The sequence below is a fragment of the Scyliorhinus canicula genome, chromosome 15 (genome assembly GCF_902713615.1).
Source record: "Scyliorhinus canicula chromosome 15, sScyCan1.1, whole genome shotgun sequence".
NCBI lineage: Eukaryota > Metazoa > Chordata > Chondrichthyes > Carcharhiniformes > Scyliorhinidae > Scyliorhinus > Scyliorhinus canicula.
The window spans coordinates 134,950,527-134,973,666 of record NC_052160.1 but is presented as its reverse complement, the minus strand read 5'-3'; the positions used below and the strand labels follow the sequence as shown (position 1 = coordinate 134,973,666).

The 23,140-nt window shown below is 50.2% G+C and overlaps 1 protein-coding gene across 4 annotated transcripts in view; it reads right to left on the bottom strand.

Moving 5' to 3' along the window:
• lrrn2 (leucine rich repeat neuronal 2) overlaps window positions 1-23,140 on the bottom strand; it is a 203,806-nt gene that overhangs the window by 13,316 nt on the left and 167,350 nt on the right. For all 4 annotated transcript variants that reach the window (XM_038820363.1, XM_038820361.1, XM_038820364.1 and 1 more), the window contains one exon: window positions 6,205-6,366. The gene's annotated coding sequence lies outside the window, so the exon portion shown is untranslated. The remainder of the gene's footprint in view (window positions 1-6,204; window positions 6,367-23,140) is intronic.

Sequence of the window (23,140 nt, the reverse complement as noted above, 5' to 3'; positions counted from 1 at the left end):
CCCGATGTGGAGATGCCGGCGTTGGATTGGAGTGAGCACAGTAAGAAGTCTGACAACACCAGGTTAAAGTCCAACAGGTTTGTTTCGAATCACTAGCTTTCGGAGCGCAGCTCCTTCCTCAGGTGAATGAAGAGGTATGTTCCAGAAACATATATATAGACAAAGTCAAAGATGTAAGACAATGCTTTGAATGCGAGCATTTGCAGGTAATTAAGTCTTGACAGATCCAGAGATAATCCAGAGTTTCTGCAAAGATGCAGAAAGCAGACAAGATCCCGAAAGGGCTACAGATCACAAACCCACTCAAGTCGACCTACAACACAGACTTATCTCTGGATCTGTAAAGCCTTAATTACCCGCAAATGCTCGCATTCAAAGCATTGTCTGGCATCTTTGACTTTGTCAATATATATGTTTCTGGAACATACCTCTTCATTCACCTGAGGAAGGAGCAGTGCTCCGAAAGCTAGTGTTTGAAACAAACCTGTTGGACTTTAACTTGGGGTTGTAAGACTTCTTACTGTGCTGTTAAGGAGGGAGTTCCAGGATTTTGACCCAGCGACAGTGAAGGAATGGTAATGTATTTCCACGTTTTTCCACAGTCCAAAGATTTGCAGGTTAGGTGGATTGGCTATGCTAAATTGCCCTTCGTGTTCAAAAAAAGTTAGGTGGGGTTACGGGAAATAGGATGGAGGTGTGGGGACCGGGTTGAGGTGTGGGCTTGGGTAGGGTGCTCTTTCCAAAGGCCTGTGCAGACTCGATGGACCAAATGGCCTCCTTCAGCTCTGTAAATTGTATGATTCCATGAAGTTGGGATGGTGAGTGGCTTGGAGGGGAACTCCCAGGTGATGGTGTTCCCATGTATCTACAGCTCTTGTCCTTCAAGGTGGTGGATGTTGCCGGTTTGCAAGGTACTGCCAAAGGAGCCATGGTAAGTTTCTTGCACATGGTACACACGGCTGCCACTGTGTGTTGGTAGTAGTGGGAGTGAATGTTGAATATGGTGGCTGGGGTGTCAATCAAGCTGGATGATGTTGAGTTTCTCGAGTGTTTAGGAACTGGACTCATCAAGCCAATGGACCTTATTCCATCACACTCCTCACTTGAGCCTTGGATGTAGGGAGTCAGGGGATGAGTTACTCATCACTGAATTCCTTGACACTAACCTCCTCTTGTAGCCATAGTATTTACATGATTGGCCCAATTCAGTTTCTGTTCAATGGTAGGCCCCACGCTATTGATAATTGGGGGAGAAGACCATTGCCTGGCACGTGTGAGGCACAAATGTTACTTCCACTTATCAGCTCAAGCCTGAATGTTGGCCAGGTTGGATCTGTCCTGTTTTTTATGTAACGGACACACCTGGGCAATTTTCTACAATGCTGGGTAGGTGCCAGTGGTCTAGCTGTACTGGAACAACTTGGCTAGGCGAGCGGCAAGTCTTCAGTACAATTGCTGGGATGTTATCAGGGCCCATAGACTTTATTATATCCAGTGCCTGGAGCAAGGCATGGACAATATCCAGTCTTGGGCTGACAAGTGGCAAGTAACAATTATGCTTCACAAGTGCCAGGCAATGACCATCTCCAACAGGAGAGAATCTAACCATCACCCCTTGACATTCAATACATTATTATCACTGACCCCGCCACTATCAACATCCTGAGGGTTATTATTTACCAGAAACTGCCCAGATAAATGCTGTGGCTACAAGAACAGGTCAGAGGTCAGGAATCCTGTGGTGAGTGACTCACCTTCTGATTCCCTCTCACCATCTCCAAGGCAGAAGTCAATAATAATAATCTTTATTATTGTCACAAGTAGGCTTACATTAACACTGAAATGAAGTTTCTGTAAAAATCCCCCAGTTGCCACACTCCGGCGCCTGTTTGGGTACATAGAGGGAGAATTCAGAATGTCCAATTCACCTAACAAGCACGTCGATCGGGACTTGTGGTGGAAACCAGAGCACCCGGAGGAAACCTACGCAGACACGGGGAGAACGTGCAGACTCCGTGCAGACTGTGACCCGGGCCGGGAATCGAACCCGGGTCACCGGCACTTTGAAGCAACAGTGCTAACCACTGTGCTGCCGTGCTGGAGTGTGATGGAATACTCTCCACTCACCTGGGTTAGTGCAACTCCAACACTCAAGATGTTTGACGCCATCCAGGACAAAGTAGCCCACTTGATTGGCACCCCTTCCACAAACATTCACTCCCTCCATCACTGGCACACAGCACAGTGGCAGGCGTGTGTAGCATCGACAAGATGCACTGCAGGAACTTAGCAAGGCTCCTTGGGCAGCACCTGCCAAACCCACTGCCTCTAACATCTAGAAGGACAGGAGCAGCAGATACCTGAAAAGACTACCACCTGGATGTCCCACTCCAAGCCACTCACCATCCTGACTTGGCAATAAATCTCCGTTCCTTCACTGTCGCTGGCTCAAAATCTTGGAATTAACAGCACTCTGGGTGTACCCACACCACATGGACAGCAGCGACTCAAGAACATGGCTCCTCACCACCTTCTCAAGGGCAATAAAGATGGGCAGTAAATGCTGGCCTAACCAGTGATGCCCGCGGTTCATAAATGAGCTCTTCAAAAAAAGTCACGTGGAATAATTCGGATTGGCGGACGACAGGCATCTGTGATGCTGGGCAACCCGGGAGGAGACGGAGATGCATTATCCGGCACATCTGGGTAAGGGTGGCTGTAAATGATTCACCCTTCTCTTTTGCACTGATGCACCGAGGATATGCAGAAAAATAAACAAGGCTGGAGATGGTTAATATAGACGATTATATCTCATTTCCCAGTGCAGGTAGCAAGTTTGAATTGAGAGCAATCTCTCTAATTGCCACAATACATTGAGAATAACTGTTCAGTTCCTACTGTGCCTGGCCACTTGGATTTACAGCTGCTCTGGAAAGAACAGCTCATTACAGGCCAGTTATTTCATGATATTTTCATTACCACAGCTTCTCTGGGATTTACGCTGGGGGACAGTTTCTTCGCGAGGAATTCAGGTGCCCTGATTGCTTATATGCAAATGCTTTTTCTCTTTGAGTCCAGTGTTGTTTTTTTTTATGCGTTTGACCTCGGGAGCTAGGAGCAGGGTAACCTTGGCTGGTGAGAAATAAATGGAATCTTGTACACAGTTTCATTTGACAAGCTGCTGTTTGTTTTCTTGTTTCAGTGATTTAAAAGACTTCACGTTGTCTCTGTGGAAGACTTTGTACTCTGCCGAAAAAAAGACTATTACTTCTTGCATCGACCTCCATCAGCTACTTGTTCAAACATAACACCTTGTGGAAGAATGAAAGACTTGTATTAATGCAACGCCTTTCACCTCGAGATGTCTGCAAGTGCTTTATAGCCAGTGAAATAGACACTGTTCTAGCACAGGAAATGTGGCAGATGATTAGTGCACAGCAAGCTCCCACAATTGGCAATGTTACAGTCATCAGATTATCTGTTTTAGTGATGGTGGCTGAACAGGAAATATTGTTCTGACTGGGGAGGGCTCCCTTGCTCTTCTCCGAACCATGGGATCTTTTACACCCACCCGAGAGGGCAGTTGGGGCCTTGGCTTAATGTTTAATCCCACAGGCAGCACCTCGCTGGTGCAGCGCTCCCTCAAAGCTCTAGTGAGAGGGGCGAAATTTATGCTCAAATATCAGGAAGTCATGGGTTATGGCAAACAGGCAGGAAAGTGGAATTTCAGAGCAATATCATTTCAGTCACAACATTATTAAATGGTGGTGCAGGCTTGAGGGGGTCATTTGGTTCATCCCTTCGTCTGTATTCATGTTCTCATGGAGTAAATTTTGGGGTCATGGCTCAAGGGTGATAAAGATTTTGAGTGCTTCATTATAATCACTTTGACTCAGCTGTGTTTCCAAGCCAGTGTTTTGGTGAAATATGGCGATAACTGCTTTCTGCCCCATTCCCTTTGGGCGGTGTTAATAGTATCCAGTGTAATATCATGAAGCATTAATTTAATCACATTGTCTTCGGCCGATGCATGCTCACTGTTGGATGCACAATATCATGACTGGACACCCTCAAAATGCCCATCAAGTGTGAGCAACGACAGACAGTTTGCAACTTGGAAGTTCGTTCATACCTCCGCATTGGAAACTTTGGGGCTGGTTTAGCACAGGGCTAAATCGCTGGCTTTGAAAGCAGACCAAGGCAGGCCAGCAGCACGGTTCAATTCCCGTACCAGCCTCCCCGAACAGGCGCCGGAATGTGGCGACTAGGGGCTTTTCACAGTAACTTCATTTGAAGCCTACTTGTGACAATAAGCGATTTTCATTTCAGTTCACCAGTTCAGCTCAAAGGCACGAAGGTCTAGTGACACAGTGGGTAGTGAACGTCCCTGCCTCGGAATCAGAAGCTCTGGGCTTAACTCACACTCCAGACCAAGGAAGTTTTCCTTAATCATTCACAGGATATGGGCCTGACCGGCTAGGCTAGCATTTATTGCCCATCTCTCTCTGCTCAAGGTGGTGGTGAGCCGCTGCTGTCTAATTGGTGTAGGGACACCCACAATTCTGTCAGGAAGGGAGTTCCAGGATTTGGACCCAGCGACAGTGAAAGAACGGCAATGTAGTTGCAAGTCAGGATGGTTTGGAAGGAAATTTGCTGGTGGTGGTGTCCCCATGCATTTGCTTCCCTTGTCCTTCGAGGTGTTGGAGGTCGCAGCTTTGGAAGGTGCTGTCAAAGGAGCCATGGTGAGCTCCTGCAGAGCTTCTTGCAGATGGTACACACTGTTGTCAACTGTCGTTGGTGGAGGGAGTCGATGTTGAAGATGGTGGAAGGGGTACCAATCAAGCAAGCTGCCTTCTCCTAGATGGTGTTGAGCTTCTTGAGTGTTGTCGGAGCTGCACTCATCCAGGCAAGTGGAGAGTATTCCATCACCCTCCTGGCTTCTGCCTTACAGATAATGGCTTTGGGGATTTAAAATGCGAGTTACTCACTATGTAATTCCTAGCCTCTGGCCTGCTCTTGTGGTCACAGTATTTATATTTCTGGTCAATGGTAATCTCCCCCCCCCCCCCCCCCCCCCCCCACCCCCCACCACCCAGATTGGCACTGCAACCAAATGGTTGAATATCAACGTGTAATATCAAACATGCATCAAAGGCAGGCAGTAAGAGTGGGAGAGATTCCTGGTCAACCATGTGATGGAAAGAATGTCGGAACCTCTACCATCACTATTCATGGGCAAAATTCTCGCCTGGGGCCGCGGAAAATTCCGCCCCCGCCGTGGCAGAGATTCTCCGCCACCCGGGAATTGGCGGGGGCGGGAATCACGGCACTCCGATCGGCGAGGCCCCTGCGGCGATTCTCTGGCCCGGATGGGCCGAAGTCCCGCCGCTGGGAGGCCTCTCCCGCCGCCGAGTTTTGAACCACCTCTGGTGGCGGCGGGATCGGCGGCGCGACCGGGCCCCCGGGATCCTGGGGGGGGCGCGGGGCGATCGGACCCCAGGAGTGCCCCCACGGTGGCCAGGTCCGCGATCGGGGCCCCCCGCTCAGGCTCCGGGCCAGTACCCTGGGTGCACTCTTTCTCCTCCACCGCCACCACGGCCTCCGCCATGGCGGAAGCGGAAGAGAAACCCACATCGCGCATGCGCCGACTGCCGAAAGCCTTTCGGCCAGCCCCGCTGCCGGGCGGTGGGCCCGAAAGGCCGCTGCCGCCGGTTGTTTGCGCCAGTCTTCTGGTGCCAACCGCTCCGGCGCGGGGCTAGCCCCCAAAGGTGCGGAGAATTCCCCACCTTTGGGGAGGCCCGACCCCGGAGTGGCTGGCGCCACTCCCCTACGCCGGGCCCCCCCATCACGCCAGGTAGGGGATAATCCCGCCCCATATCTCCAGACTACAACACACAACTAAAAATTTATGGTGCCACAGGAATTCCGGTTCCTCATGTGTGGATCATATTGGTGGCAACAACATGGGGTTCAATCCCATTCCAGCTGGGGTGGATTCGGGATCTACCTCCTCACCCGACTCTTGGTTGAGATCATGGTGGTGCGGGTCATCCCTCTCTTCAGGCCCAGAGCCGAAGAAGAAGTAGGCATGAAAACATATGGGGATGGAGAAAATATCAGTTCTCATTTTCAATTATGGGAGCTTGTTTCCTGTGTAAGGTTTCTACACAACTTTCATTCCTTTAAGCTTATTGCTAACCTTACCTGGAACAGGCAGAGGTGCTGACTGAGTGAAGTCCAAAAGGATCCAAGAACTGGGGACAGACGTGACAAATATGGATCTTGATCTTGACAGTTTCAATTCAGCTCTTCTGGAACGAAGGAAGGAGCATACAGAACTTGTAGCTTGTCCCTATCAGATTGTTTCTGTAATAAAGAAACACACAACATTAATTTGAACAGAAGAGTAAGAAAATTTGGAATGAGAAAAGATCATTTGCCTGTAAAGCCTTTTCCTGCACCCATCATGTGGTTGATTTTCATGCAGAGTGGTTTTCAGGGAGGTGTGGGTCTAACGGAAATGTTCCTCACCTCTAAGGATCCTTTGCTTGGTCCGTCTGCCACCCATACTGGTCAGCAGGGAGCACACATTTGCTGGCCAGTGACGATCACGTGGCCGTTGGCAAGGAGCATGTTTTACGGGAGGGAAAGGCAGGGCCTGGGTCTGTTTGATCTGCCAGGGGCTGTTTAGCACAGGGCTAAATCGCTAGCTTTGACAGCAGACCAAGCAGGCCAGCAGCACGGTTCGATTCCCGTAACAGCCTCCCCGAACAGGTGCCGGAATGTGGCGACTAGGGGCTTGTCACAGTAACTTCATTTGAAGCCTACTCATGACAATAAGTGATTTTCATTTTTTTCATTTCAAACAGCCTGTTTCTGTGCATAACCACAACTAGCTGAACGACACTGTTTCTGCCATATTGCCTTTGCCTCTGTGATTCAAGAACCTCTCTCTTGCCCCAACCTTTCTCAATGAAAACACTTTCAGATCTGTGTGACCCCCCTTTATTACTCTGGAAAGGTCTCTGTGCCTTCTATTGCTCCATCAACATAATTGTCTGCTTTGGCTAATTCCGCGCCATTTCAGCACTAAATTATTAAATCAAGTTATTAAATGGGTTTGAATTTTGCTGTGTTAATCGTGGGTGATTTTTTAAAATGAGAAAATAAGCGATTGACTGGATGGTAAGTTGGGTAGAAGAATTATTGGCTAGGATGAAAGGAGCTGGGGGAGAGATAGGATAAGGAATGCGCTTAGTCAGTGCAAGCAAAATCTGTGGTCAAATTAAAAATTCAGCAAACTGACGTGAGAATAATTTTACACTGCATATCTTCAGAAATTGAGCGAACTCAAAGCGGAGCACCAGGGCTAGGTGGGATAGACTAGGGAATAGTTAAAAGGAGTAATACTTTCCATTGATGGCCTTTTGAAGGTAATTAAACAGTGAAGTTGACCTTTCAGAGACTCCTGAACAATTCTATTATTATTCAACTAACTGATTTGCATTTCATGTAAATAAATGCCTCTTGCTGAATATTTGGATAATATTTCATAACCTCGCTCTCACTTTCTACATCGCTGCCTGAAACATTAACCAGAATTGCAGCAATTTCCTCGTCCAGTTCTTTGTTGATTTCCAGTTTATCCCGTCTAACCCTGATGTCCCGCTTTTAATTCGCCGCATTTCTCTTTGTGACACTCACTGACTGATTGTTCTGCAGAGTAATTCCCAGGAAGATATCTGCAGAACCTGAAATGGGGACAGAGATTTCATTTGTGAAAAATGGCATTGTTCTTTAATTCCTTATCACCCACCGTACCCACGCTCACTGCTCCCCATGTCTCCACAACACCCACCCCCTCCAGGCCTCTCCAGCAGTGTCTCTATTCATTATTTCTCAGAACATGGGTTATTAACGTGACATTTTCCCTAGTGAGCCTTTTTAAAAAAAAAAATTTTTATTCAAATTTTCACATTTTCACAAAAAAGAAAACAATAACAGAAAATTCTAAGAACAAAAAAAAACAGAACCCCCCCGGCCGTAAATACAAAAGAGAAACAATAAATTAACGCCCGTCATTGGCAAAAAACAGATATTCAATCCAAAACAAAAACAAAGAGACAACCCCCCCTCCCCCCGCCCCCGGGTTGCTGCTGCTGCTGACCTTTTGTTTTTACCGTTCTGCCAGGAGGTCTAGGAATGGTTGCCATCTCCTGAATAACCCCTGCACTGACCCCCTGAGGGAAAATTTCACCCTCTCCAATTTAATAAACCCCGCCATATCGTTGACCCAGGCCTCCACGCTTGGGGGCCTCGCATCCTTCCACTGAAGAAGAATCCTCCGCCGGGCTACTAGGGACGCAAAGGCCAGAACACCGGCCTCTTTCGCCTCCTGCACTCCCGGCTCCACTGCAACCCCAAATATTGCGAGTCCCCAGCCTGGATTGACCCTGGATCCTACCACCCTCGATACCGTCCTTGCTACACCCTTCCAAAATTCCCCCAGCGCTGGGCATGCCCAGAACATGTGGACAATGGTTTGCTGGGCTCCCCGAGCACCTAATATACCTGTCCTCGGTCCAAGAAAACCGGCTCATCCTTGTCCCGGTCAGATGAGCCCTATGCAGTACCTTAAACTGTATGAGGCTAAGCCTCGCACACGAAGAGGAGGAGTTCACCCTTTCCAGGGCATCCGCCCACGCCCCCTCCTCAATCTCCTCACCCAGCTCCTCCTCCCATTTATCTTTCAGCTCCTCCACCGAGGCCTCGCCTACCTCCTGCATCACCTGGTACACTTCCGCGATCCTCCCCTCTCCAACCCATATCTCCGAGAGCACCCTGTCCTGGACCCCACGCGGCGGCAGCAGGGGGAACCCCGCCACCTGCCGCCTGTCAAACGCCCTTACCTGCATGTACCTAAAGGTGTTCCCCGGGGGGAGCCCAAACTTCCCTTCCAGCTCACCCAGGCTCGCAAACTTTCCGTCTATGAACAGGTCCCCAGCCTCCTGACACCTGCCCTGTGCCAACTCAGGAACCCGCCATCAATTCTCCCCGGAACAAACCGGTGGTTCCCCCGTATCGGGGACCCCATCGAGGCCCCCACCTCCCCCCTGTGCCGCCTCCATTGCCCCCAAATCTTGAGGGTAGCTGCCACCACTGGGCTCATGGTATACCTCGTCGGAGGGAGCGGCAGCAGCGCCGTTGCAAGCGCTTCCAGGCTCGTACCCACACAGGATGCCATCTCCAGCCTCTTCCATGCCGCCCCCTCCATTACCCACTTACGCACGATCGCTGTGTTGGCAGCCCACTAATACCCACAGAAGTTGGGCAACGCCAGCCCCCCTCCCCCATCCCTGCCCCGCTCCAAGAACACCCGTCTCACCCTTGGAGTCCCGTGTGCCCACACAAACCCCGTAATGCTCCTGTTAACCCGCCTGAAAAAGGCCTCCGGGATAAGGATGGGGAGGCACTGGAACAGGAACAGACCTCAGGAGCACCGTCATCTTGACTGATTCCCTAGTGAGCCTGTTAAGAGGGTTCAGAAAGGGGCGGGGGGGGGGGGGGGGGGGGGGGGGGGTGAGGAAGCCTGAAAAAAACACAAGTTTCTGTATTCTTAATATTTGTTCATGTTCTCCACAGCGGTGGTGCATTGCCAGTTTATTAGTTTTTGGAAGTAACCAATATTTTTAGTTTTCTCAGGAGAATATCGATATGTTCGACGGGGGGGGGGGGGGGGGGGGGGGGGGGCTCCTTGTGGGTGTGACTGAGGGGAATGAAGTGGGGGGGGGGCAGAGCAGGTTGTCACGTTCCTGAGAGTGTGCCAATATTTTCTGGGGTGGGGAGGCGGATTGTGTCAATATTCATGGGGGTGCTCAGGATTATATCAATGTTTGCAGCGATTCTCGAGAATTGTACAAGTATTTTCAGGGGTACGTTGGAGTCGTCAATATCTGCAGAAATTCCCCTCCCCCCCTTCCCCCCAGCACACATTGCAGTATTGACAATCCATTAAACGCCATGCCAAAGCCACATGGTCATGTGGCGTGGGGTCAATGCCTAACGGGTGCACTGGGCATCCATGGCGTGGCCTGGATTCTCTGGCATGTGTTCAGGGGCCTTGAGAGGCTGCCACAGGCAATGACCTGACCAAGGGTTGTCCTTAGGGAACAATTGCTGGCCCTTCCATCTCGCTGTTTGATACTGCAGGTGAGGAGATGATCAGGAACGTTGAGCCTGGTAATCCTGTTGTCTGGTGCATTGGTTACAGGAAGGAGAGAAAAGGAGAAGTTTGCGGCAGAGGCACCTGGCTCACCAAAGGGAGGAGCAGAACCCTGAAGGCCAAGGGGTAGCATGGCCGCCTACGCATGCAGAGGGTTAAGCCCACAGAGCTGCCATTTGTAGGGGCATCGCTGGACCCGCAGCGGCACTGCAGGGCCGCGTATCAGCACGGGAGCAGCGCTCAGCAAGTCCGGCGACGTTCTGGCCCCCTGTGGCCCACTGAATCGATGGGCCAAGAGGCCCGTTGATGTAGGCGGTAAACACTCCGGTGTTTACGCCGGCGTTAACACTTGGCTGGGATTTTGGAGAGTCCGGGCCCAGAATTTTTGCAACACAGAAATCTTGCAATATTATAAAGTTGTGGTAGTCAGGAGGTGGTCAGCGAGATAAGGAGAGAGGCCTTGGCGGGATTTGAAAAAAAAGACTCAAATTTTAAAGGTATGGGGCGCGATTCTCCCAAAACGGGAGAAATCGTAAGGCTGGCGTCAAATCCGGGCGGGTTTGACGCCAGCCCCCCCCTTCCCGACCGGGAACCGATTCTGGTCCCCGGTCGGGGCTAGCAGCCCGACGCCGCAAGCTCCGGCATCACGGGCTTAACGAATTTCGTTAAGCCCGCTTGCCGGAGTTAGCGCCGGCTGACGCGTCATATGACGTCAGCCGCGCATGCGCGGATTGGAAGACTCCAACCCGCGCATGCGCGGATGACGTCATCGCGTATTTGCGCGAAACCCGTACATGCGCGGGCCGGGATGCCCCTCAGCCGTCCCGCGAATGGATACTGCGGGGCGGCGGAAGGACAAATAGTGCGCGGGCATCGGGCCCGCTGCCCGCGATCGGTGCCCACCGATCGCGGGCCCATGGCAACCTTGGCACGGCCGTGGTACTGCCGTGTCAATCGGTGCCATGGTTATAAAAAGCGAGTTGTTCCCGCCGTTTTTACGAACGGCCAGACCAGGTGTGTTTGCCGTTCGTAAAAACAGCGTAAAGGGCTGGGACTTCGGCCCATCGAACAGCTGTGAATCGCTGCCGGCCGTAAAAAAACGGCGGCAGCGATTCGTGTCGGGAGTTGGGCGGGGGGGGGGAGAATAGCGGGAGGGCGGGAAAAATGTCGGGAAGGCCCTCCCGCTATTCTCCGACCCGTCGTGGGGGTCGGAGAATTTCGCCCATGGTGTTGTTCGCCTGGTGGGCGGGGAATGTGGGTGAGTGCGGATGGGGAGGGCGGAAGGCAGGATTGGTGGGCCAATGTCGGCCAGAAGGCTCAGGAGTGATGGGCGGCAGGTATGAAGGAATCAACGGGGGGAAGGGCATTCGTTCCCAGTCAGGGAGAGTGAAATGGATAATGACTCTGGCACTGATGGTGCAGCGGAGGAGAAAGAGCCAGCGCACACTAATCCAGAATCAGAAGAAGGGAGTGTAAATGAGTCATAGGGTTGGAGGATCGTTGAGTGGCAAGGGAAAAGGCGGCAGATACATTTGGGCTGGATTCTCCAATTCTGGGGTTATGTCTACACGCCGGCTTAGGAACGGAGGAAAACTGGTGCAAAACAGCCACCGATTCCCTGTTTTGCTGGGGGCGAACAGGGAGGCAGCGTAGAGCACCCGGCCCTGGAGAATTGCGGGGCGTGATTCTCCGAAATGGAGACAGAGTGTTCGCGCCGTCATGTAACAGGCACGGGGACTACCGATTCTGGCCCTCACAGGGGGCCAGCACGGCACTGGAGCGGTTCCCGCCGCTGTGGCCTCCCTTCCCGGCGCCAAATGGGCGCCGCGCCAACCCGTGTATGCGTGGGGCACTTTCTCAGCGTGCCGGCCCCAACGCAACATGGCGTAGGGGCTCAGGGGCCGGCCACGTAATAAAGTAGGGCCAGGGCTGGAGAGGCTGGCCCGCCAATTGGTGGGCCCCGATCGCAGGCCAGACCCCATCGGAGGCTCCCCCCAGTGAAGGAGCGCTTTTCCCCGCCCCACAGGCTGCCCCCGACCCTTCACGCAGAGTTCCCGCCGGCAGCTACCAAGCGTGATCGCCGCCGGCGGGACTCTGCCGTTTCCGCGCGGCCGCTCGGCCCATCAAGGCTGGAGAATCGGCTGTCGGCGTCGGACCAGCGCCGGCTGGGTCCGTGGCCGCGCATGTGCATGGCGGCGGCCTGCAGCGGCCGGGCTGTGCTTCATGGCGGAGTGCGCTCGCAGACCAGGCCCACAAAATAGTCGCCCCATCCTCCGGCCAGCTCGCGCGCCCTGGATCACCTTCCCCCAGTGCCCCCAGCCCCGAATTATGTCCCCCCTGACCGCGGATCGGCCCTCCCGTGACTGTGGCGGCGCTGGACTGAGTCCGCTACTGCCACGCCGAGCTCCAGACGGGTGAGACCATGAGAGATCCACGCCATCGGGAACTCGGCCGGTTGGGGGGGAGGACCATCGGGGCGTGGGCCTCAGGAAATGGCCTGAGGCTGTCAATACGTGGTGCGGCGGCTTTGGAGGGGGCGGAGCATCGCGAAAGCGGCGCCGCCCCGGATTTTGACAGGAATTTGAATTCCCCGGCCGATCGCCGAACACGATTTCAGCGTCGGCGACCAGAGAATGCAGCCCCCGGTGTCAGATTGACTCAGTTGTTCAGACTCAAACTCAAGCATTCAGGACGTTCTGTCCAGAATGGCTAAAGGTGACATTTATGCGTCTGTTTCTGTGGCTGATGACCACACTTACCGAGTGAGCCCTGCGTTCAGGCTCATTGCACAGCTTATTTTTAGCTTCTCCATCTGGAGTGTGTCTGTAATATATTACCGTGTAGCTGTGCAGTGTTGGCTTCACTCTGTTATTAATCTCAATAAAATTGATCTTAGCAAAAAGTGACTTGATACAGATGAACTATTCTCAGTAAAATCAACCTTCTTTGCAAAGTTTTCAAATAAATCAGTGGGAGAAATGACAAGAACCAGCCTGCGCTCGACAGATGACAGATACCTGAGCTAAGACACACGACCTGTGTGGTGAGCAAAGAAAAGACTGTATTTATACAGAGTGCTTTTCACATCCACTTGACAGCCAATGAATCAACTTGGAAGCATAGTCACTGCTGTTACATGGGTAAACTCAGACTTGCACACAGCAAGGTCCCGCTGATGAGTGATACGTTGTTTGGTTTTTGGTGATGTTGGTTGAAGTTGGCCACGGCATCGAGAGGATTAGTTATTCTTCACAATGGTGCCAATGAATCAGGACACCCACCCGAACAGACAGAAGTTTTCAGCAGGATAATAAGCACATGTGGAGGAGTCAAGGGAGCGATGTCCTTTATGGATGTCCACCTCACACATTAACCTGTTTGTGCCCTCTGTCAATATTGACCGACCTGCAGAATGTTTCCAACATTTTTGTCTCTTTGTTCTCTGGTTCTGTATCTCATCCTTGCCCTCACCGCTGAACTCGCTGTGTGTTTTCTCTATCACCTCGGTCAGCCATGGGCTCAGTTGGCAGAACTTCTTCCTTGGAGTCAGTAGGTTGTTGGTTTATAGTCCTACTCCAGCACTTGAGCACAAAACGCAAAGCTGACTATAGAATCTGTAGAGTGAGTGGACACACATGGAACGAAGGGTAAGGCGCAAAATACTGCTTTATTGACACGTGCGCTAACCTCCCGAAAGAGTCTCTTGGCCCGACCCTTCTCGATTGGCCCGAGGTCGGGGTTTTTTCACCGTGTGAGCTCCCCTTGTTGAAGAGGAAGCCCCACCCCGTTACCAGGAACGTTCATACTCTGTGGAGATCATGGAGAACCGGATGGACCACACCCCGTGACTTCTGCGGAGGTTGTAACACTGACATTATTCCAGTGCACTACTGAGTGAGTGCTGCTCTATCAGAGGATGAGTTAACACAAGGCACCATGGGTGTATATTAAACAATCTCACGGCACCATGAGGAAGAAGGATAGGAGAGTTACCCCAATGTCCTGTAAAATATTTCATCCTCAATCAATATCACAAATATGTAGTAATCCCCCCCCCCCCCCCCATCCAACAAACCCCCCCACCCCCAACCCCCCACCCCCACTAACCCCTGGAAGCCTTTTTCTTAACCCAACTGTCTCGGTCATTCCAAAAGCCACATTTAGAACCGACCGCTTGGACAATGCATGTGATTACCCCCCCCTCCTCCCCAAAATCTTCTCCTGAAACCTGCTGAGGCCCAACCTCCATTGGTGTAGCACCTGGGACTTTCACTATATATAAGGGAAATTATTATTGGATCGAAGGCTGCAGTGAGACTGAAATGCAGAACATATTTGTTCCAGTCTGCGTTTTCTGACAGTCGGTTTGAAGGTTTGCTTTGCTCTGAAGTTCCCGATATGCTCCATAATTCTTCCTGCTTCTCCAGATTTTTCTCCTCTTCCTGAAAGTGTGACACAGTCAAGGGTGGGACAACCCTCCTTAACCTCAACAGGTGCCCCATTCTTCAAGTCTCGGAACTGAATATGGAGAAACTACTCGATCAGGGGGGCAATGGAGCTAGGGCCAGTGTTGCCTCGTTCAATGTGAATACAATGGAAGTCACTTTGAAATAGAAAATATATAGAACGCACAATATCTCCTAACTTTGCTTCCTTTTATTGCCATTGGATAAGGTCTAAATAACTGCAAATTCAGCAAATATGATCAAGGAAATAAACCCTCAGCCATCCTTCCTCCCTGAGTTCAAGAACACAGAGGTCAACTGTCATGCCTACAGTTCCACCTGAGCTAAAATAGCCGTCTAATTGACATCTTCTGATACCCTCTGATGTTAGTTTCTCTGCTGTTTGGCCTTTCATACCTTTTGTTCTCTCTGGGGACTACCATTGGCACTCTTTCCCTTGGTTTCTGTGACTATTAGCACCCCGCTTCTCTGGGTTTCTGAGGCTATGACTCATCTTTCATTCTCACTCCACATTATAAATATTTCCCACTTTCTCTGTCTTTAGCTTTGACAAAGGATCACCTGGACTCGAAACGTTGGCTCTTTTCTCTCCCTACAGGTGCTGCCAGACCTGCTGAGATTTTCCAGCATTTTCTCTTTGGCAATTGACATTCTGCACCTTTGGGGTTCAGCACATCAGGTGGCGGGTATAGTCACTGGCGGAGAGGGCCAGAGATCTCAACCTAAACCTATCATCCATGCGGAAGATGGAAAGAAGCCTTGTGTGACATCCATGGGGATACCAGTTTCTGATCAGTCACAGTAATGTTCACAGGGTGGGGAAGGAAATCAATTAACAATTTATTTGGTGAGTGACGGAGGTCATAGATGTAGTTTGGAAAGCAATATTGAGCTTTGAGGCACAGTAGGGGCCCATATTCAAGCTCTGCCACACGATCGAGGCAGTGACTTTTTTACAACCATAGAGAAAAGCTGTACTCCCTGGCGAGTGGGTCGATAACTCGAGAAAATCTTCAGGAGACGGGAGGAGGTGATATAAACGCAGGTTCATTCTAAAGGCCAAAGTAAGGATTTACATACATACAGTGCATAGGTCCCAGCCGGGACTGCCGATCATGCCAGTCCCACTCTGGGCCTGCTTTTAAGTATTAGTTTCAGGAGCTCCAACGTCTAGGCCTCCGCCCCTTAGCGGGGAAGCTTGTATTCCACCAGCCCCATGGGGGAGATCAATTGTGTCGTCCCCATGGGTCTCGTGAGCGTTATTACGAAACTCGGAGATCATAGCTTGAAAACCATTGGGAAAAGGTCGGGGTGAGAAGGGGAGAAACGTTTTCTCTCAGAGTTGTAGGGATCTGGAATGCGCTCCCTGAAAAGGTGGCGAAAACTGATTCCAAAAGTATTCTTAAAAGGGAAATGAATGGCTACTTGAAGATGAGGAACTAAGGAAATTAGGGGACACGAGGATTGGGTGGGAACGTCCTTACTGAATAGCGGAGCAGGGTTGAAGACAGCGTTTGCTCTACTACTCATGGGATCATAGAATTTACAGTGCAGAAGGAGGCCCTTAGGCCCATTGAGTTTGCACCGGCCCCCTGGAAAGAGCACCACACCCAAGCCCACACCTCCACCCCATCCCCGCAACCCAGCAACCCCACCCAACCTTTTTTTGGACACTAAGGGCAATTCACCATGGCCAATCCACCTAACCTGCACATCTTTAGGCTGGGGGAGGAAATCGGAGCACCTGGAGGAAATCCACGCAGACAAGAGGAGAACGTGCAGACGCCGAACAGACAGTGATCCAAGCCGGGAATCGAACCTGGGACCCTGCAGCTGTAAAGCAACAGTGCTAATCATTGTGCTACCGTGCCGCCCCTTCTCCTGTTCCTTCTATTCTTCCTACTGTCTCACGGACTAAAGGCGGGGATGTGGGATTAAGCATGACCGCTCTTCCAAAGTGTCAGCACGGGCGCAATGGGCTGAATGGCCTCTTTCAGTGTTGTACATTCCTATGTTTCCATGGTAACTGGCTCCACTGCCCCAAGACTAGTGAGGTGAGGAGGACAGGCAGCAACTTCGAAACTACAACCAAGTCAGTGGGCCCAGGAGAGGAAAGCGAGACAGCCGGCGGCTGAAGCACACAATGAGACCTTGCCTCAGGATTAGATTTGTCATGAAAACAAAATATCAGAAATATATTGAACTTTGAAAGGCAGGCTGAAAAGGTGACAGATCCGAAAGGTTAACTCTATTTCTCTCTCCACGGATGATACCGGACCTGCTGGGCATTTCCAGCATTTTCTGATTTTATTTCAGCTTTCCAGCGGCTGCAGGATTTTGCACTTGTACACATTCCGTATGACATGTTCCGACAAATAAGTCACAATTTGTTGGCCGGAATATTGTTCAATTGCAAGCTCCATCGCTAAAAATAAGCCTCCAGGATATAACTTGGAAATCGATTCTTTTTGAAATGGAAAAGCCTTTGCAGTTTGTTGAACAGCGGAGCCTGTTAATTTGTTTAAGAAAAATGTGACTGAGGGCAGCTGTATGATTACAACAGCTCGATTGCAACACACACGATACACGCTGTTTAAAAAGCAATTTTACATCTTCACTGGGGCACACTGCAAGTTGCCTTTTGAAGGTCACTTAGCTGGTCGTCAAGGTCACCAAGACCTGTCGCCTTAATTGGCTGAGAAAGGTCTTCGGGGCCCTGTGTAATAACTATCTGGGATTGGCATTAGGTTCAGATACTCCCAACTAGGCCAGTTTAGCCCCTTTGATTGCATTGCCATTTTGGATGTGGGTTCAAATAAAATCTGGCGAGCAAGACTTTCTTTTCCTTTGATAGAGGCACAGAGCTGTCGACACCGGGTAAAAGGTGTCACTGGGTCACCTTATAGGGCAGCACAGTGATTAGCACAATAGCTTCACAGCACCAGGGTCCCAGGTTCGATTCCCGGCTTGGGTCATTGTCTGCACGTTCTCCCCGTGTCTGCGTGGATTTCCTCCGGGTGCTCCGGTTTCCTCCCACAGTCCAAAGATGTGCAGGGGTAGGTGGATTGGCCATGATAAATTGCCCTTAGTGTCCAAAAAAAAAGGTAAGGTGGGGTTACAGGGATAGGATGGAAGTGTGGGATAGGGTGGAGGTGAGGGCTTAGGTAGGGTGTTCTTTCCAAGGGCTGGTGCAGACTCGATGGGCCGAACGGCCACCTGCCGCACTGTAAATTCTGTGATTCTGTGAGCACCATGAATTCTAAAATGCGGGGCCGTGCGGTGAAACTGCATATCATGCACTATTAGAGATCATTTGGCGTTGTCCAACCTGCGCATGCGCGGCTGACGTCATCGGCCCCGTCAGCCGGCGTGACACTTGACGTGCGGCCTTGACGACCATCGTCAAGGCCGCGCCGCCGTGACACACGGGACCGCACTCCTAGCCCCACCCGGGGGGGAGCATCCGGCCCGGAAGTGGGCGTGAAGGCTGCCGTGGGTCACGGCCTGTCCCACGGCAGCCTTTACGATTCTCCGCGTTTGCGGAGAATCTCGCCAATAAAATTTGAACAGGGTTAAACAGATCAGGTGCAGGGAGGATGTTTTCCCTGGTTGGGGAATCTAGATCCAGTGGGCACAATCTCAGGATACGGGGTAGGCCGTTTAGGACTGGTGGAGATGGTGGCAGCGTGGTAATGCTCCTAGATTAGTAATCCAGAAATCCACGCTAAAGTTCTGAGGCATGGGTTCCAGGCCCATGGCAGCTGGTGGAATTTAAATTCAACGAATGCCTCTTTGTGTCATGTGAAACTCTTTGACTGCGATGAGGAAATGTTTCTTCACTCAAAGGGTAGTGAAATTATGGAATTTTCTCTCACAGGAGGCCAAGGAACAGAATGTAGTCAAGAAAGCGATAGATCAATTTTTCGATTTTACTGGCATCAAGGGGAAAGGGGAGCAAACGGGAGAATGGCATTGAGATGGAGGATCGTCCATAATCATGTTGAATGGTGGAGCAGGCTTGAAGGGCCGAATGGCCTACTCCTGCTCCTAGTTTCTGTGTTTCTATGTAATACATTTCATGTATTAATAGGGTTAATAGGGCTGTTAAGAAGGCATATGGTGTGCTAGCCTTTATCAGTAGGGGGATTGAGTTTCGGAGCCACAAGGTCATGCTGCAGCTGTACATAACTCTGGTGCGGCCGCACCTGGAGTACTGCGTGCAGTTCTGGTCACCACATTATAGGAAGGATGTGGAAGCTTTGGAAAGGGTTCAGAGGAGATTTACTAGGAGGTTGCCTGGTATGGAGGGACGGTCTTACGAGGAAAGGCTCAGGGACTTGAGGTTGTTTTCGTTAGAGGGGAGAAGGCTGAGAGGTGACTTAATAGAGACATATAAGATAGTCAGAGGGTTAGATAGGGTGGACAGTGAGAGTCTTTTTCCTCGGATGGTGATGACAAACACGAGGGGACATAGCTTTAAATTGAGGGGTGATAGATATAGGACAGATATCAGAGGCAGTTTCTTTACTCAGAGAGTAGTAGGGGTGTGGAACGCCCTGCCTGCAACAGTAGTAGACTCGCCAACTTTAAGGGCATTTAAGTGGTCACTGGATAGACATATGGATGAAAATGGAATAGTGTAGGTCAGATAGGCTTCAGATGGTTTCACAGGTCGGCGCAACATCGAGGGCCGAAGGGCCCGTACTGTGCTGTAGTGTTCTATGTTCTATGTTCTATGTCCCCTGTGGTTGTTTTGTCAATCGCCTCAAATCTGTCTCCACTGGTTGCTAACCCTTCTGTCTCTGAAAATTGCTTCTCCTTATTTGCTCTGTCCAAACCCTTCCTCGTTTTGACCTTCTGTGCTCCAAGAAGCATAATCATAGTTTTTCTAGTCTCTCCACAAACTGAAATCTTTCATCCCTGATACCATTCCAGTAAAGAGCCTCTGTAACCCTCTAAGGCCTTGACATCCTTTTTAAAGTGCGAGCATAAAAGATTTTGAAGGGGCTTGACAGAATGGACTCTGAAAGCTTTTTTCCCTTGGCAGGTTTCCATGTGCGTATGCAGTTGGACCTGGACAATGTTCAGACTCAGGCCGATATGTGGCAAATAACAATCATCCACACAAGTGCCAGGCAATGACCATCTCCAGCAAGAGAGAATTCAACCATTTCCACATGACATTCAGGGCCATTACCATCGCTGAATCCACCACTAGCAACATCCTGGTGTAGGCCATTGAGCCAGAAACGTAACTGGACTCGCCATATATAGTACAGTGGTTGGCACTGTTGCCTCATAGTGTCAGGGACCCATGTTCGATTCCCGGCTTGGGTCGCTGTCTGTGCCGGAGGATGCGGCAGCCGGCATCGGAGCGGCGGGGCGGGATTCATGCCCCCCCCCCCCCGAGGATTTACCGACCCGGCGGGGGGTCGGAGAATCCCGCCCTTAATACAAGCATGTGGAATTAAAGGATGGCGATAATCTGGGAGACAGTAGGCTTCCTATCAGATCAATGTGGTTAACAGAAGCTTTTCTGATTGAAAAGACACGTGCAACGCTGTCCCTTAAGTTTCTTGGGTTCCTGAATTTCTACATAGGGGCACAGAATATCAGAATTTTGGAATTACCTTCAGGCCTCTGCTGGGATATTGTATCGAATTCAGGACACCACACTTTAGGAAGGATGTTAGAGCCCTGGGAATGTTACAGAGGAACTCTACTAGGATAATGCCAGCAATGATAGACTTCAGATACGCGGAGAGATTGCAGAAGATGAGATTTGTACTATTTTGTGCCTCAGAGATACGCAGAGATGACACCAGCCTCAATGTCCAAAAGGTGGCTTTACGTACAATGCTTCTAAAATGACCGAAGCACAGGCTGCCAGCTTATTTTTAGCTTCCCTTCCTCAGTGGCCATTCTCATGTTTGACTAACAGCACAGAGCACAGTCAACAAACACATAGAATCAAACCATGAACAATTGAATGTGACAAGAGCGTTCTCCTTCGAGCAGGGAATATTAAGGGGAACCTGTTAGAAGTGTTCAAAATAATGAGCTTTTTGATAGCTGTGGTGAATTATACTGCATCGTAATTGACACTGTATTGCCTTGCGTTGTATTGTGTCCTTGTGGGCTCTGTCTGTGAGCCGTTGCACGGCTCTGCCCATAGGGGGAGATGAGGAGCTTGTACTGGGCTCCACCCTTGGCTCCGCCCATGGCTCCTCCCACTAACCAGAAGTATAAAGTGCTGCAGTTTACTTCCAATCGTGTGTCTAGTGAATTGATGGTCACATCAATAGCGTAAATTGAGAAGTTGTTTTTCCTCGGCCAAGTGGGTTGGTAACCGAAAGTATTAGATTCTTTATTCTTTCATGGGATGTCCAAGGCCAGCATTCGATATAAAAGGTAATTTGCAAAAGCACCTAATGAGAAATTAAGAGATTTTATTTTAAGCAGAGTGGTATTAAGGGCAGCACGATAGCACAGTGGTTAACACAGTTGCTTCACAACTCCAGGGTCCCAGGTTCGATTCCCAGCTTGGGTCACTGTCTATGTGGAGTCTGCACGTTCTCCCCGTGTCTGCGTGGGTTTCCTCCGGGTGCTCCGGTTTCCTCCCACAAGTCCTGAAAGACATGCTGTTAGGTGAATTGGACATTCGTTGGAGTCTACTTGCTGCCAATGAAGCCATGCATATCTTTGGATGGCCCAAATGTAGCTGGTGGCCGTTTGATTTCTTCAGTGTTCGTTTAGCTGACTGGAATGCTTTTTCATGGGTGTCACGGTAGCACAGTGGTTAGCACAGTTGCTTCACAGCTCCAGGGTCCCAAGTTCAATTCCCGGCTTGGGTCACTTTCTCTCCGGAGTCTGCTCATTCTCCCTGTGTCTGCGTGGGTTTCTTCCGGGTGCTCCGGTTTCCTCCCACAGTCCAAAGATGTGCAGGTTAGGTGGATCGGCCATGCTAAATTGCCCTTCGTGTCCGAAAAGGTTAGCTGGGGTTACTGAGTTATGAGGTTACGGGGATAGGGTGGGCTTAATTGGAAGTGCTCTTTCCAAGAGCTGCTGCAGACTCGATGGAGACTCCTTCTGCACTGTACATTCTATGATCTCAAATACACTACCTGAAAAAAGTGATGGGAGCAGATTTCACAGGAATCTTCAAAGGGCAAGACATCGACTTGAAGAGGACAAATATGCGGGCGATGGGGACAAACACTGGACTGTGGGCCTAAACCAAATGGTTCTTTCAAAATGTCAGTACAGGCTAGACAGGCCAAATGGACTCCTTCGGTGCTGTCAGATTTTATGATTTACCTGTAAGTGTGTGAACTTTGATCATGCCGAAGCATATTTAGAAGACAACTCGATTGAGTCCGATTCCTTCCCTCACCCAAAATTTCAATCCAAACCAGTCTCCGGGGGAGCAGTGGCTTAGTGGTAGTGTCACTGGACTAATAATGCAGAGACTCAGGATGTTCCACTGGGGAACTGGGTTCAAATCTCACCATGGCACATGGCAAAATTTGAATGAATTAAATCTGAAATTCAAAGTTTAATGAAGCCATTGTTGATTGTTGTAAAAAACCATTTGGTTCACAAATGTCCTTTGGGGAATTTTGTCGTCCTTACTCGTCAATGTTTTCCCGGATGGGCAATACAGAGACTTAAAAAAAAAATTTAAAGGGCCCAATTATTTTCTTCCAATTAAGGGGCAATTTAGCGTGGCCAATCCACCTAACCTGCACATCTTTGGGTTGTGGGGGCGAGGCCCACGCAGACACGGGGAGAATGTGCAAACTCCACACGGATTGTGTCCCGGGGCCGGGATGAAACCCGGGTCCTCAGCGCCGCGAGGCAGCGGTGCTAACCACTGCACCGCCGAGTCGCCCAGCAATCCAGCGACTTAAGTATCCCATGAACAAATAAGAAAAAAAAAAATCCTTCCTGTAGTTCATGAACAGCTCCTTCATTTACTGACTCAGTTCCAGGGTGAGTCACTTAGGGAGCTGGAAAAATATTTTTGCAAATTGCCCACAAATTGCTCCTGAGAAGAGCTTGAGTTGGTGTGTTTTGAGAAAATTGAAGTTATTATCTTTTTTCACGCACTAGTGATGAGGTTACAACCTCTACGTTATTTGAGATTTCCTAAGGAGCGTTGGTACATTACATTGCAGCAGTGCCCGATTCTTGTCACATTCAGAAGATGGAAAGAACGTTGCCCAATTCTCCAGGCGTGCCCCGCACTCTCCAAGAATTAAAGGTTAACCTTCAGGTGAATTTACACCTGCAAATCAGGAGTAAAATCTTAAGAGCTGCTAAAAACTATTGTTTCTTTCTTATTTTTCCAGGAATAATCCAATTTTTCTCTTCTTGAATATTTCATTTTGTTAATTGTAAAAATGTTGGAGGCAGGGAAGAAGGCTGACTGACCGACAGCCAACAAGCAACC